This window comes from Copadichromis virginalis, linkage group LG3 (assembly GCF_057382275.1).
Source record: "Copadichromis virginalis isolate Kocher_CV1m ecotype Utaka linkage group LG3, C_Virginalis_male_GT1.1, whole genome shotgun sequence".
Classification (NCBI taxonomy): Eukaryota; Metazoa; Chordata; class Actinopteri; order Cichliformes; family Cichlidae; genus Copadichromis; species Copadichromis virginalis.
In genome coordinates this window covers 3,816,859-3,828,882 of record NC_140620.1, presented here as the reverse complement: position 1 = coordinate 3,828,882, position 12,024 = coordinate 3,816,859, and the positions used below count along the sequence as shown (strand labels likewise).

General features: G+C 38.8%; 1 long non-coding RNA gene across 1 annotated transcript; it reads right to left on the bottom strand.

The window, feature by feature from the left end:
• Positions 1-829: 829 nt before the first annotated feature.
• On the bottom strand, positions 830-4,457 carry LOC146712340 (uncharacterized). The gene is made up of 7 exons (XR_014916836.1): positions 4,203-4,457; positions 3,444-3,483; positions 3,252-3,298; positions 2,895-2,939; positions 2,030-2,059; positions 1,509-1,577; positions 830-1,302 (listed from the first exon to the last, which is right to left on the bottom strand). It is a non-coding gene; the product is annotated as an uncharacterized LOC146712340 (long non-coding RNA).
• Between the last annotated feature and the right edge of the window lie 7,567 nt (positions 4,458-12,024).

Sequence of the window (12,024 nt, the reverse complement as noted above, 5' to 3'; positions counted from 1 at the left end):
AGTCTCAGCTGACTGCAGCTTTCCAAACCTTTGTCACTGGATCACTCACTTCATCTCCAACGTGTCCCTGACACAGACAGCTGGAGCCGTTACAGCAAAATCATTGATCATCGTTTTTAGAACATTAGCTGGTGTTGGTGGGCAGGCTAGCAGTGCTAATTGTTAGCACTAGTTCTGCTGCTCTCCCTTTGTCTCTGTTATTGTTGGTCTTTAGTGAACAATAGAAAGTGTCTTCATGAGACTGTTGCCTAATGTTCAAATGTAGATAACACCACCTGCACCAACCTGTTACACAGCACAACCCTCTGGTGTAGCTTTGCCCATACGGTAAAATATATAAATATATTTTAAAATATATTTATATATTTTGAAATGTATTTTAGCACATATATTTTTTGGCCATTTTTTGTATATTTTGAAATATATTAATAAAATATATTTCAAAATACAATTTAAATGTATTTAAAATCATTCAAAAAAATATAAATTTAACCCTTCATATATTTCTAAGAAAACACATTCACATGTAACATCTGAAAGAAATCTTTATTTGATGTTTAAAACATACATATAGCATATCAATCAAGCAAGGAATATTCATTTTATAAGTTTATTCTCATTACATACTTAAACATTCTAAAAGAAACACACACACATATACATATATGTGTGTATATATATATATATATATATATATATATATATATATATATATATATATATATATATATATATATATATATATATATACACACAGTCTCAGTTCCCCCAGCTTTCACGGCAATCCTCAAAGCCCTTCTGGACACGCTGGGAAACCCCTTCCTTACCCCCACTGTAACAAACAAAAGTCACAGTTCTATTACTTTTATCAGAGTTAAAATAAAAATGTGATTTATGTTAGCTGGCTTCATTTAGCAAACAGATATTTCTGTTTATATAGATACAGATATTAATACAGATATATTTTACGCATAATTTTACCTCTTTTTTTTCCTAGATGGGAAGTCTATCCAGTTCACATTACAGTAATGCTAACACCCCTTTTGGTCGTCTCTCCCTACCTTCCAGCATTCATAAATCTGTTGACCTTCTTTGTCTGAGACCAACCACTACAATGCATCATCACCTATTTGTATTGGTAACTTACTTTACAACCTATTTTAATGGTTGCAAAGTAAGTTACTTGTGCTGTATGCAATTTTAGATACACAGAAAGTCTTCACTTACTATATATGGCTGTCATAGTGTCCTTATCAAGGGCAGTTCTTCACTCTGCGCCGATGTCCGTTTTGCTCTGTCCTCCTATAAAAAGCATGAACATTTGAGTGTTTGACTAGTTTTAGATTTCCAAAAATTTGATATTTGTACAACTAAACATTTGAACTACAATATATGCTATTGAGCGATACTTTTATGGGTAATTTTTGGTAAAGAAACTGGTGACAGAGTTGTAGGCTTTTTAAAGTACTATTAGCTAACCATTTGAACTGACTTTCAAAGCTGATTACCTTTTAAATTGCTGTGGATCAAAACCTCCAGTGGGAAGGCGGCCATTAGAAGAACACGCACCATTGAACCTGAAAATAACAAAAACAAACAAAAAACAGAACAATATATAAGAGTCCGGTAGGGTAATAAATCTCTTCTGAAGCAATATAGTCATTTTGGGTGAAAAACAAAACATTCCTCTAAAATATATATACTGACATCAGCAATCAACATCATGATTGTAATTATTTCCTTTTTAGTACATCTACTGCTGTTTGCATGTGTCAAGCACTACGACTGTATCTATGCATATAAATTCACCATATATATCCAGCAAAAATGTTTTGTTATAGGAAAACAAACAAAGGCATTCAATCAGAGGTGAGACATTAATTGGGAATATGAATTATAGGTGAACTATTCTTTACCTACTAGCAATCAAGCTTCTTTAACCAAGAAGCTTGAAATATTTGAATGTAAAATAAATAAATAAATAAATAATAATAAAAATAACATGATGTAATTAAAATGCACAACTTACATTAAGGAAATCTGCATTTGTATCCACAGGCTAAAAGTAAAACAGTAAATGTGTTAGTGATAGTACAGGTATTTGTAAAAAAAAAAAAAAAAGAGGCAGTAACTGTGACGCTTCTAGTGGGATGCTAAATGCAGAGATTTATATTTACAGTATAATACTGCATGTACGGGTAGCTGTGTTGTGAACTGTAACTGAATATTAGAGAATCTCAGAGAAATTAAATGTATTTATTTTTTGAATTTATCAATCATAAAACTGTGTGTTTTGAAGGCCTGTTACGATAACGACTTTTTGTTGGTCGGTATATTGCCCCATAAACAATTGCGACAAGTTATGTCATTGTCATTTTAAGACCATTTTATGTATGTATAATCATAATATAACACTATAATAATGCAAGATCTACACACTTTCAATTGACAAACCAACATCTAATTCTTAAAGTATTTAGATCATTGAAATTAGGAATCAAAATATTAGATACCTTAAAAACTTGAATAAATAGTAAATTTTCTAACAAATAGAAAACAATGTTATTTAATGTTATTGTTTTGTTATCATTATATTTTATTTTTGTAAATATAATGGCGGATAAATTACATCATCAACAATTATTGAGGTCATGTACATGTACTGTGTGTTAAGTCGATATATCGATTATTGTGATAGGCCTACTGTTTTGGTATCATAACGAGCTTGTCAAACATGCATGACCACTAAACAATGTCTAAGCAGTAGTACTGGTCTGAATGACAACAAACATAACTAGTGTTTTGGAAAATCTGTTAGAAAACAGTTATTTCAATAATTATGATTAGCATGTGACACAGACACCGCATAAAAAACCACAACAACAAATACTTACTTTAGGAGGATGGGGGAGGGCAGCATGAGGTTGAGACTTTGACATCTGTAAGAAACAAATTCATGTATTACAAACAAGTCACTTAAAAATACATTAATGTGGCAGACTGTTCCCTGTTCAGATGCAGTGTATAAGTACAATCAGGGCTGTCACAACAATGGGGTGGGGCCAAGTGGCTGCAACCCTAGGTACAATGTGCAGGTATATATAATTACATATAATATATGTGAATAAAGCAAGAATCTGTTTAGGTTAGTCACTGTGCTGACTGATGTTTGCTAGGTTTATATGATTGCAAACTGCACAAAAACAACAACAGCAACAACATTAATGACAATGACAAACAAAATTACTTACATTTATGTAAATCTCACATTAGGAAGATCTGCATTCGATTTCATGGGCTGAAATAAATAGGCAGAAACATTACTGCTAAAAAAATAAAAAACAAAAACTCTAAAAAGCCTAAAAATGACTTAAAAAGCAAGGAAATGTGGAACATTGTAATTAGCGAACATTAATAAAGCATAACTGTTCTTTGTTTCTAACCTTGGTAAGTACTCTGTAGCCAGAAGGAGAGGTAGGATTTCTGTGAAAGCCAAATTAAATGTGAATAGGCTTTGATAGTTATTGAGAAGGCAGAATAATAAGAAAAGGCAAAAGTACGTCACAATATAATTAATTAAGTTACATATTTTGATTACCAAATTATGGAAGCGTGGAGCTGCCACCCAGGCAAAAGAAAAATAGAGCTGTATCACGTTATGACGTGAAATGTTTATTGTTCTAACATTATGCTTTTCATGTTTGTATAATACAGTGGTTCTTAACCTTGTTGGAGGTACCGAACCCCACCAGTTTCATATGCGCATTCATTGAACCCCTCTTTAGTGAAAAATAAAGTGTGTTTTTTTTTTTCAAATTAGACGTAGATATGTTTTTTACTGGTGCACAAAATGAGCTGTGCACGTCACAGCGGAGGCTCTGCCGAACCCCTGAGACCAACTCACCGAACCCCTAGGGTTCGATCGAACCCAGGTTAAGAACCACTGGTATAATATAATATCACGTTATTATAATATACATAATTGTCACGTTCGCACAATATTGTACGGACGTGATAATTATGTACATTTTTCGTACAATGTTGTTCAAACATGTTGTTCAAACATGATAGTATATTGTTAGAACGATAAACTTTTCACGTTATAACGTGATATACTTATATTTCTCTTTTGCCTGGGTGGCAGCTCTACGCTTCCGTTCCAAATACACGAGAATAAAGTAATATTATATGGGAAAAGGCACCTGCTAGCTTGATGATGGAGGCTTCTTAGACTGGCCACCCGCCTTGGCTTCTTGTCGCCACTCCACGAAATAAAGGTCCGTTTCCTCCATGCCGGCTAATTATTCATCCTCATTAAAATCTCGTATATGTTCAGTTGGCAGAATTGAGAATTTTACATCTTCCAACCACTTAATTAACGCGAACATAATCGGCTTGTTTCTTCCCGTCTCCTGTATCCGGCCGTTCCTCTCGCTGTCAGATTTCGCGCCTCAGAGACGTCGTTATTTTTCAAAAAAAAAAAAAAAAAAAGAAAGAAAGAAAGAAACAGCAACAACTACTAAAGAGAGTTTTTGCACGTTCATTGCACATTTGTGGGAATGTTTAAATATTTAAATTTTATTAATTACTTTTCATTATATCTTTATTTTTTAAACCACCGTGGCAATGCGCATGCGCATACACTCCTGCATGCAAAGGGCTTTGGAGTTGACGTAATGTCGCAATGCATTGTGGGAGCGCAGCACCATCTTGGCAGGTCACGAATCAAAACAAGTTTGCTACGAACCATTCTGAAACATAGCTCAAAAGAAAATGACGGTATAGAGACAGATTCTGTCCAGATGCAAAGAGACGGTACTTGATTGTTGAAATGTGGACCCGTATGAAATATAGCCGTGGAGTAGAAACCCTGAAGACCAAACCGCTATTGACTTAGCATGATCTACTCTCATACCTTGTCTGTGGAGTCAGAGCATACACGGCGCACCAATTTCGCAATTATAAATCTCTGGAGGCGCACATCCAATTCACCAAGGACTGGGTACAAGATTTGGCTATTTTTAAGCCTCCACGTTGTGAGTACGGTGTCATTCAAGCAAAGGTAAGTCAGCTTGAGTACTGCGAGTAAAATGCGTTTGATTCCCCCCAACATTCAAATTAGTGCTAGCAAAAATTCATTCGTGAGGGGGAAATTACAGTGAGAACATGTAGAGGCTCTGTTAGAGGGATAACATAGTGAGTTCAGTGCATTGATGTGACATTGTCCTGAAGGATTTAGTTATTCTTTATGGTTAAAGAAATTGCCCTAATTAATTCATATTTATTATAAATAATCCTAATTACACATCTTGCTTCCTTGTTTGTGTCCTGTGTCACTAAAAATACATTCTGTTTTAGTTTTATACATTGATTAATGACCTGCAGAATCTCCTTGTCATATTAGGTGTCCATAATTGTCACTTAAAGTTGAACTTTATGTTTTCTCCCTCTTGAAAGTGATTACATCCTTGCATTACATACTTTAGGTTCATTTTTTGCTGATAGGTTTCTAAAAAGAAACATGCAGATTTAGAATATAACATGCAGCGTTCTATAGATGGATACATAAAAACACTTTATTTGTTACATTTATGATAAATGGATTTGAAAGTAAATAAAACACATTTGTGTCGGACTTGGCTTATTAAAGTTCTTGTCTTTAAATGAACTTTGTCTGTGTGTGTTTTAGGTCCTGCACTCTTAAAGACTGAATTGCAGCATTGCAGCCACAGGTCATTGTGAGCATCACAGGGAAGGTTGAAGCCGCCCACTGCAGCTGTATGGCTAGAGTCGTGAAGACTTGCAGCCATGTCACTGCTCTTCTGTTTAATGTAGAAGCAACAGTGAGGATCTGTGGCACAAGGACTGTTACAGATGAACCTGCATACTGGGTTTTGCTGGGTAATATGACCAAGATACAGCCAGAGGTTGGCCATAAGATAGACTTCTCCTCTTCAGCTGCCCAAAAAAAGGTTCTTGATCAAAACATAAACAGACCATCTGTAGTGACAGGTAAAAGAAGCCATCCTCAAAAAAGAAAAGTTCCACCTGCTACTGTGGAGGAGTTGGATCAACTGATGGGACAATATTTTTCCAAGCATAGTTCTGTTCTGAATAACCCATAATGTTTTAATTTAGGGGGCCATGTAAATACTTTGCATTTACTGAATATGTACTTACTAAATACCACTGTTCAAAAGTTGAATAAAGAAACAAAGAAATGTTTGCCTATTTTTAATTAAAAGCACTTTGTCGAACATCACATCAGTTACAATGTAGAAAAAATGTTATGTATAGTTTACAAATGACAAAATGTTCACATAAAATCATGACAGCATTTGTATAATATCACCCACTACTAGCATTCTGTAATTTACTGTCTCTTTTGAAAACTTATCACTACATAAACAGCACAAGACTTAAGAGTATTTAACAAAACCTTTTTTCTGTGGTTTTACTACCACACTGGGGCACATGTTCACCAAAAGGCAGCAAACCTTTGCCATCTTATCCAGGAAGGTCACCTTTTTACCCAAACATGGAAGAAGTAATCTGATTGGCATGGTGGTATGTAGCATGTAGTTTGAAGCAGGGATTTCGTAGTGCCCCATGTGTAGTGTTGGAACCCAGTCAGGATTTGTTTCATTCATTTCATAGGCTGGTTTGCTGCAATAATGCCAAATAATTAGCAACTCTATAAATAGAAGGTAGTTCTGCATGTTTGTTCTAAGTTTGTGCTATTGAAAATAAAATTAACAGGCTATAAATAATAATATGAACTTATTTAGAACTTACCTGAATGAAAATACTGGAGCACACCAACAGATATCTGTGGCTGGTAGAGAACTGAATATCAGCTCGTCTCGCAGCTGCTATCCAGGCTAGACGCCTTCTTTTGGTAACATCCAACACATAAGCTCCCTCATGATGTTTCCAGGTGAGGAAACAATGAAAAGAGAGCCTGTTTTCAAGCTTATTCCTTTGTCGGTAGTGCAATCTAACATTACAACCGACCACACAGCAAGCATTTGTTTGGCCTGCTAATATGGCGCCTTGACCAAAAATCCTGGCTACGCCCCATCCCGTAAGATCACGCTCCAGAGCCCTATTAACGTACGGATCTAGAAAGAAGACGCTGCATTTTTAACTCTGAGGGAGATGGAGAATGAGCCTATTTCCAAAACAGTGGAGTGTGTTCCTTTAAGTACTAAATTGTATATATTGTCAAAAACTAAAGTGTACATAGCAGTTGTTGTATCTTGTTTACTGTATCACTGACAGATAATTTCAAAGTCAATGAACGCTACATTATAGTGAGATATTGTGTAATGTGAAATACTGTAAGCAAATGAATAAACAACCTAATTCGTGATAGACCTTTGACTCTGTTTTGTTTGAATCCAACTGTTTTTTGCAGATGTGCATAAAACATGTTACTTTTAGTATTGTTATCATTATCATCATTATTGCACTAAATATATTTTAAATAAAGGATACTTTGATATACATTCTACTGTAAGGTTGGAAATGTATTTTCTTCACCCTAAAATATGTTTTGAAATGTATTTTGGTTTGAAAGAAATATATTTTCAATTTCAAAAATATATTTTTTTGGAGCATCACAAATACAAAATATATTTACCATATATTTGAAATATATTTTGGCCAGGAAAAATGTATTTTTTTACCGTATGGGTTTGCTGCTGCTGACTTTGAAAATCACACCAAACATGGAATCAAATATATCGACTCGGCTTAGACTACAGAGAAGCTCGGCACTGCTCACAAAACTCAACACAAAAGGCTTTTTAAAGACAACAATCACTTTGACAGACACACAAACACGACTGAGTACAGAGCAGCTGCTGGTTTGAAGCCACAGAAATGTTCAAATGTTTAAACACACTGCAGCGTTGCAGCCGTGATGCATTTGTGCTGTGTTGGGTGGCATATGTTAACTCACAAGCCTTCACCATGACACCTCTTACACAACAGAGAGTGTGTAGAGTTTTAGACGCTCCTAACTTGACCTTCACACATGAAGGAATTAACATGGCAGATTTAATGGAGTCAGGAGGAGAACCTCATGACTGCGCAAAGAGAGCTGAAGTGGACGAGAAGATAAGAGAAGACTTGAAAGCAGAACCTCTGACAGGAGCTGAAGATTGGTTCACTGATGGATGCTGCTACAGGGATGATGAAGGATTAAAAGCAGGCTACGCGGTAGTTTGCAGAAAAGGGGCTGCATTTGAAGTGAAGGAGGCTGGAAGACTTGAAGGGCAGCAGTCAGCCCAAAGAGCAGAAGTAATTGCTCTAAGTCGAGCTTTGAGACTTGCAAAAGGAAAAAGAGTCAACATTTACACGGACTCAGCTTATGCTTTTGGAGCGGCTCATGTGGAGCTGGCCCAATGGAGAAGAGCAGGATTCAGGACAGCAGATAATGCACCAATCTGCCACAAAAAGGAAATGGAGGAACTTGAGCAGGCCTTGGGAGATCCAGAGGAGGTGAGCATCATAAAATGCAAAGGCCACTCCTCAGGGACCGGCCTGATGGCCAGAGGAAATCAGGAAGCCGATCGAGCTGCAAAGGAGGCAGCGGGTTATAAAGCATCACGACAGATGGTACAAATAACGGTGGAAGAAGAATCAGGAGTTAACATGCTAGAGGAGGCCAGGAAGGCCCAAGGGGAGGCTGCCCCAGAAGAGAAGGGGATCTGGAAGAGTCGAGGAGCCTGGGAAGAAGGAGGTCTCTGGCGAGGACCTGACGGTCGACCAGTGTTGACAGCCAACTTGGCAAAACAGAAGATTGCCGAAGCGCACGGCCTTGGACATGTAGGTGTCGCCCAGATGGGGAGACATCTGTGCCATTGGTGGCATCCCTTTTTGAAGGATATGATCAAGGAAAAGGCTAGGACCTGTCTGATCTGTGGGAGGCACAATCCGAAGCCAGTGATTAAACCAGAGGCAGGTAAGTTCCCCATTCCAGAAAGACCAGGTGAAGAGATTGTCATTGACTTCACTGACATGATTGATCCAGGTCCAGGAGGAGTTCGATATCTACTGGTAAGTGTAGATGCTTTTACGGGTTGGCCTGAGGCATGGCCTACCAAAAGGGAGGATGCAAAAAGTGTGATTAAGTGTTTAATCAATCATTACATCCCCCGGCATGGTTTCCCTAAGCGGATTAGGTCCGACAATGGGACTCATTTCAAAAATAAAGATTTGGCAGAGGTAGAACAGAAGCTGGGGTTACAACATAGATTTGGCACAGTATATCACCCCCAGTCGCAGGGAAAGGTAGAAAGAATGAATCTAAATCTGAAGAATAAAATTGCTAAGATTTCAGCTCACACGGGGCTAAATTGGGTAGCAGCCCTGCCAGTTGCATTGATGATAATAAGATGTTGTGTTAATCAATCCACAGGTTTCACACCATATGAGCTGTTGACAGGACGACAGTTTCCAGGTCCTTGGACAACAGTTCCGGCGGAAGAAAGTGTAAAAAGTAATAGAAAACATATTGAATGTTGGAAAGAATTAAAAGCTCTTGTGTCTAGTTTCACACAACAGGTTGGAGAAGGGGTGAAAGCGGAGGACAGGTCCATCCCCGATGCCAAGGCGGTGTGGCTGAAGGTCATTAAGCGAAAGTGGAGAGACCCGAGGTGGACCGGACCTTTCGAAGTAATTGCCCGAACCACCAGTGCTGTCCGTCTAAAGGGGAAAGGGGAGACCTGGTTCCATTGGTCTCAGTGTGCAGTCGCGGACGAGAGTTTGCTGGAGCTAGCCTCCACCCAATCGACGCAGGGGGGAACATAGAGCCAGAATAATACTCGTTCCACCTGTGCCACGGTCCTCCTCAGTAGTCTAACCTGAGTGAGGCGAAGAAAGAAGAGGAGCGTCACGCGCCAAGGAGGAATCCATTACAGGCTCTTAAATAGGCTAGGGCTCTAGTCTAAAGTAGTTGATAGTTTGAAGGAATCGTAATAGTTTTGTATGTTACTTGCATATTTTTATATTCATAACCTTATACTCTTTTTGTAACTTTATCTTTTTAGTATAAAGTAAAAGTAAACGAGCCTGGGAACAGTCATCATGAAATTGTGGGAAAATTGGAGAATAACGGGGGTGTTGGGGTTAATAAGTGTTATAACGTGTTTCTTTGTTTTTTGGCAGACAGGTGAATTGCCCAGACACAGAGGTCTATCCGCTCCTGAGCCCGAACCGATCAAATCGTCGAAAAAAGTCAAGCGTGCGGTTGGTTCAGGTGGGGATGATGGGTGTCTCAAAGCCAGTGGCGGAGTCGAGTTTGGGTATGTTAATGGATCTACAACAGCGTTCACATTCGATTTGTGTGAGGTAATTAAATGCTCGGGTGACGGGAATAGCTGGAGAACATATAATGTGTGGGTTTGTTATCATCCAATGATGTGTTACCCTAAGTCGGTGTGGGGCCCATCATGGGATAGTGACATCTACACCTATGTAACGGATCAGTGGTGTTCTTGGCAGGATGTGGTCGCGTGGACAGGAGTAGGATGGCAGCCAACGGTGCCACCGGCCCTTGAAGGAATAGCTATTCAGAGAGATTATTCTGTTACAAATAACCCTATTACTCTTTCCCTAGGACCATGGAGTGAACTCCCTGAACCTGGGTTTGATGGAGGTGCGTTTTATTTAGTAGTAGGGGTAGATAAAGTAGGGACAGATCCATTCGGGTTAATTCGGGTGAATTTATTTAATCCCAGGTCTAAACCGCTGGGAAATGACTCAGCACTGAATCTCACGGTGCAAACGGATCCCGTAGAGACAGTTACTTACAAGGATCCAGAAGAAAAATGGTTTGTTGCCACTGATTATACTAGGTTAAAACCTCAGGAGTTGATAGAGCGTGCCACAGGTTTTGGAGATAGGAATCTTTGGTTAGATTGGGTGGCTCAAAATGCTAAGGAACAGAAAGTGGTTGATTGTGTTGCTTGTGCTACCGCTCGACCACATTTGTTTACTGAACCCGCTCCTCTGTATCCAGAGGATGAGTGGGGATATAATTGCATGTTGAGATTAACTAGAGAGGCGGTGGACACAGGTAACTGCACCACTTTGTCAGGTTTATATCCGCCAATTGATAAACGCACACAACCAGGTTCATTCACACCAAAACGAGATAATTATACATGTTTTGAGTTTTCTACAGACAGAGTGAGATTTAGGCTAGGAAGGATTAATCCAAGCTGGTGCCAGAGGACAATCACAGGTAGGACTACCAATGATGTAAGTGACCCAAGCACAATTATAGGCACCTGGGCGAGAGGTGGGCTATATTATTATTGTGGGGAGTACACCCTTTTGGTGCAGGTTCCCTTGGGGAGTGTGGGAACGTGTGCTCTGGTGCGCCTAGCTGCACCTTTGATGCTCATAGGCAGTAGGCTAGAGACAATTCCACAGCAAGGTGCGGATGTGTCTACAGCCAGACGGAGGAGAGTGTTAAGGTTCGTTCGAGTTAGGGAAGAGAAGAAAGCAAGCCCAAGTCGAAGTAGGTGTCAAAAATAGTGATCTTTATTACACACTTTGTGCACTTAGTGTGGGAAAAGACAATTTGCAATCGAATCCTCTCGTCAACTGAAGCATCAGTCTCCTTATATTGCCTTTATGACATCACAGTTGGATCTTTACTGGAAATGATCTCAAATGATAACAATTCCCCGCCTATCCCAAAGTTTTCCCTTATATAGACATCAACTGCTACTCTTAAGAGAAAAACAAGTGTGTATTACATTGTGCATTTTGTGAAAGTGTATTTATCAGAAAAACTGTCCTCAGATGACCCTCCTATTATTACTAAGTGTGTAGGTGAACGTGCGTGTGTTACATAAGTGCGTGCATGTAAGTAGAGGCCGGCGTACGTGCAGAACTCCACGCAGGCCTGCCAGGGCCCAACAGGACTAGTGGGTCTGTATGGTGTGACTGCTCTGCTCTAACGTGCAACAACTTTATATAAACAGTCAGTGTGCATTAATATTTGCTCAA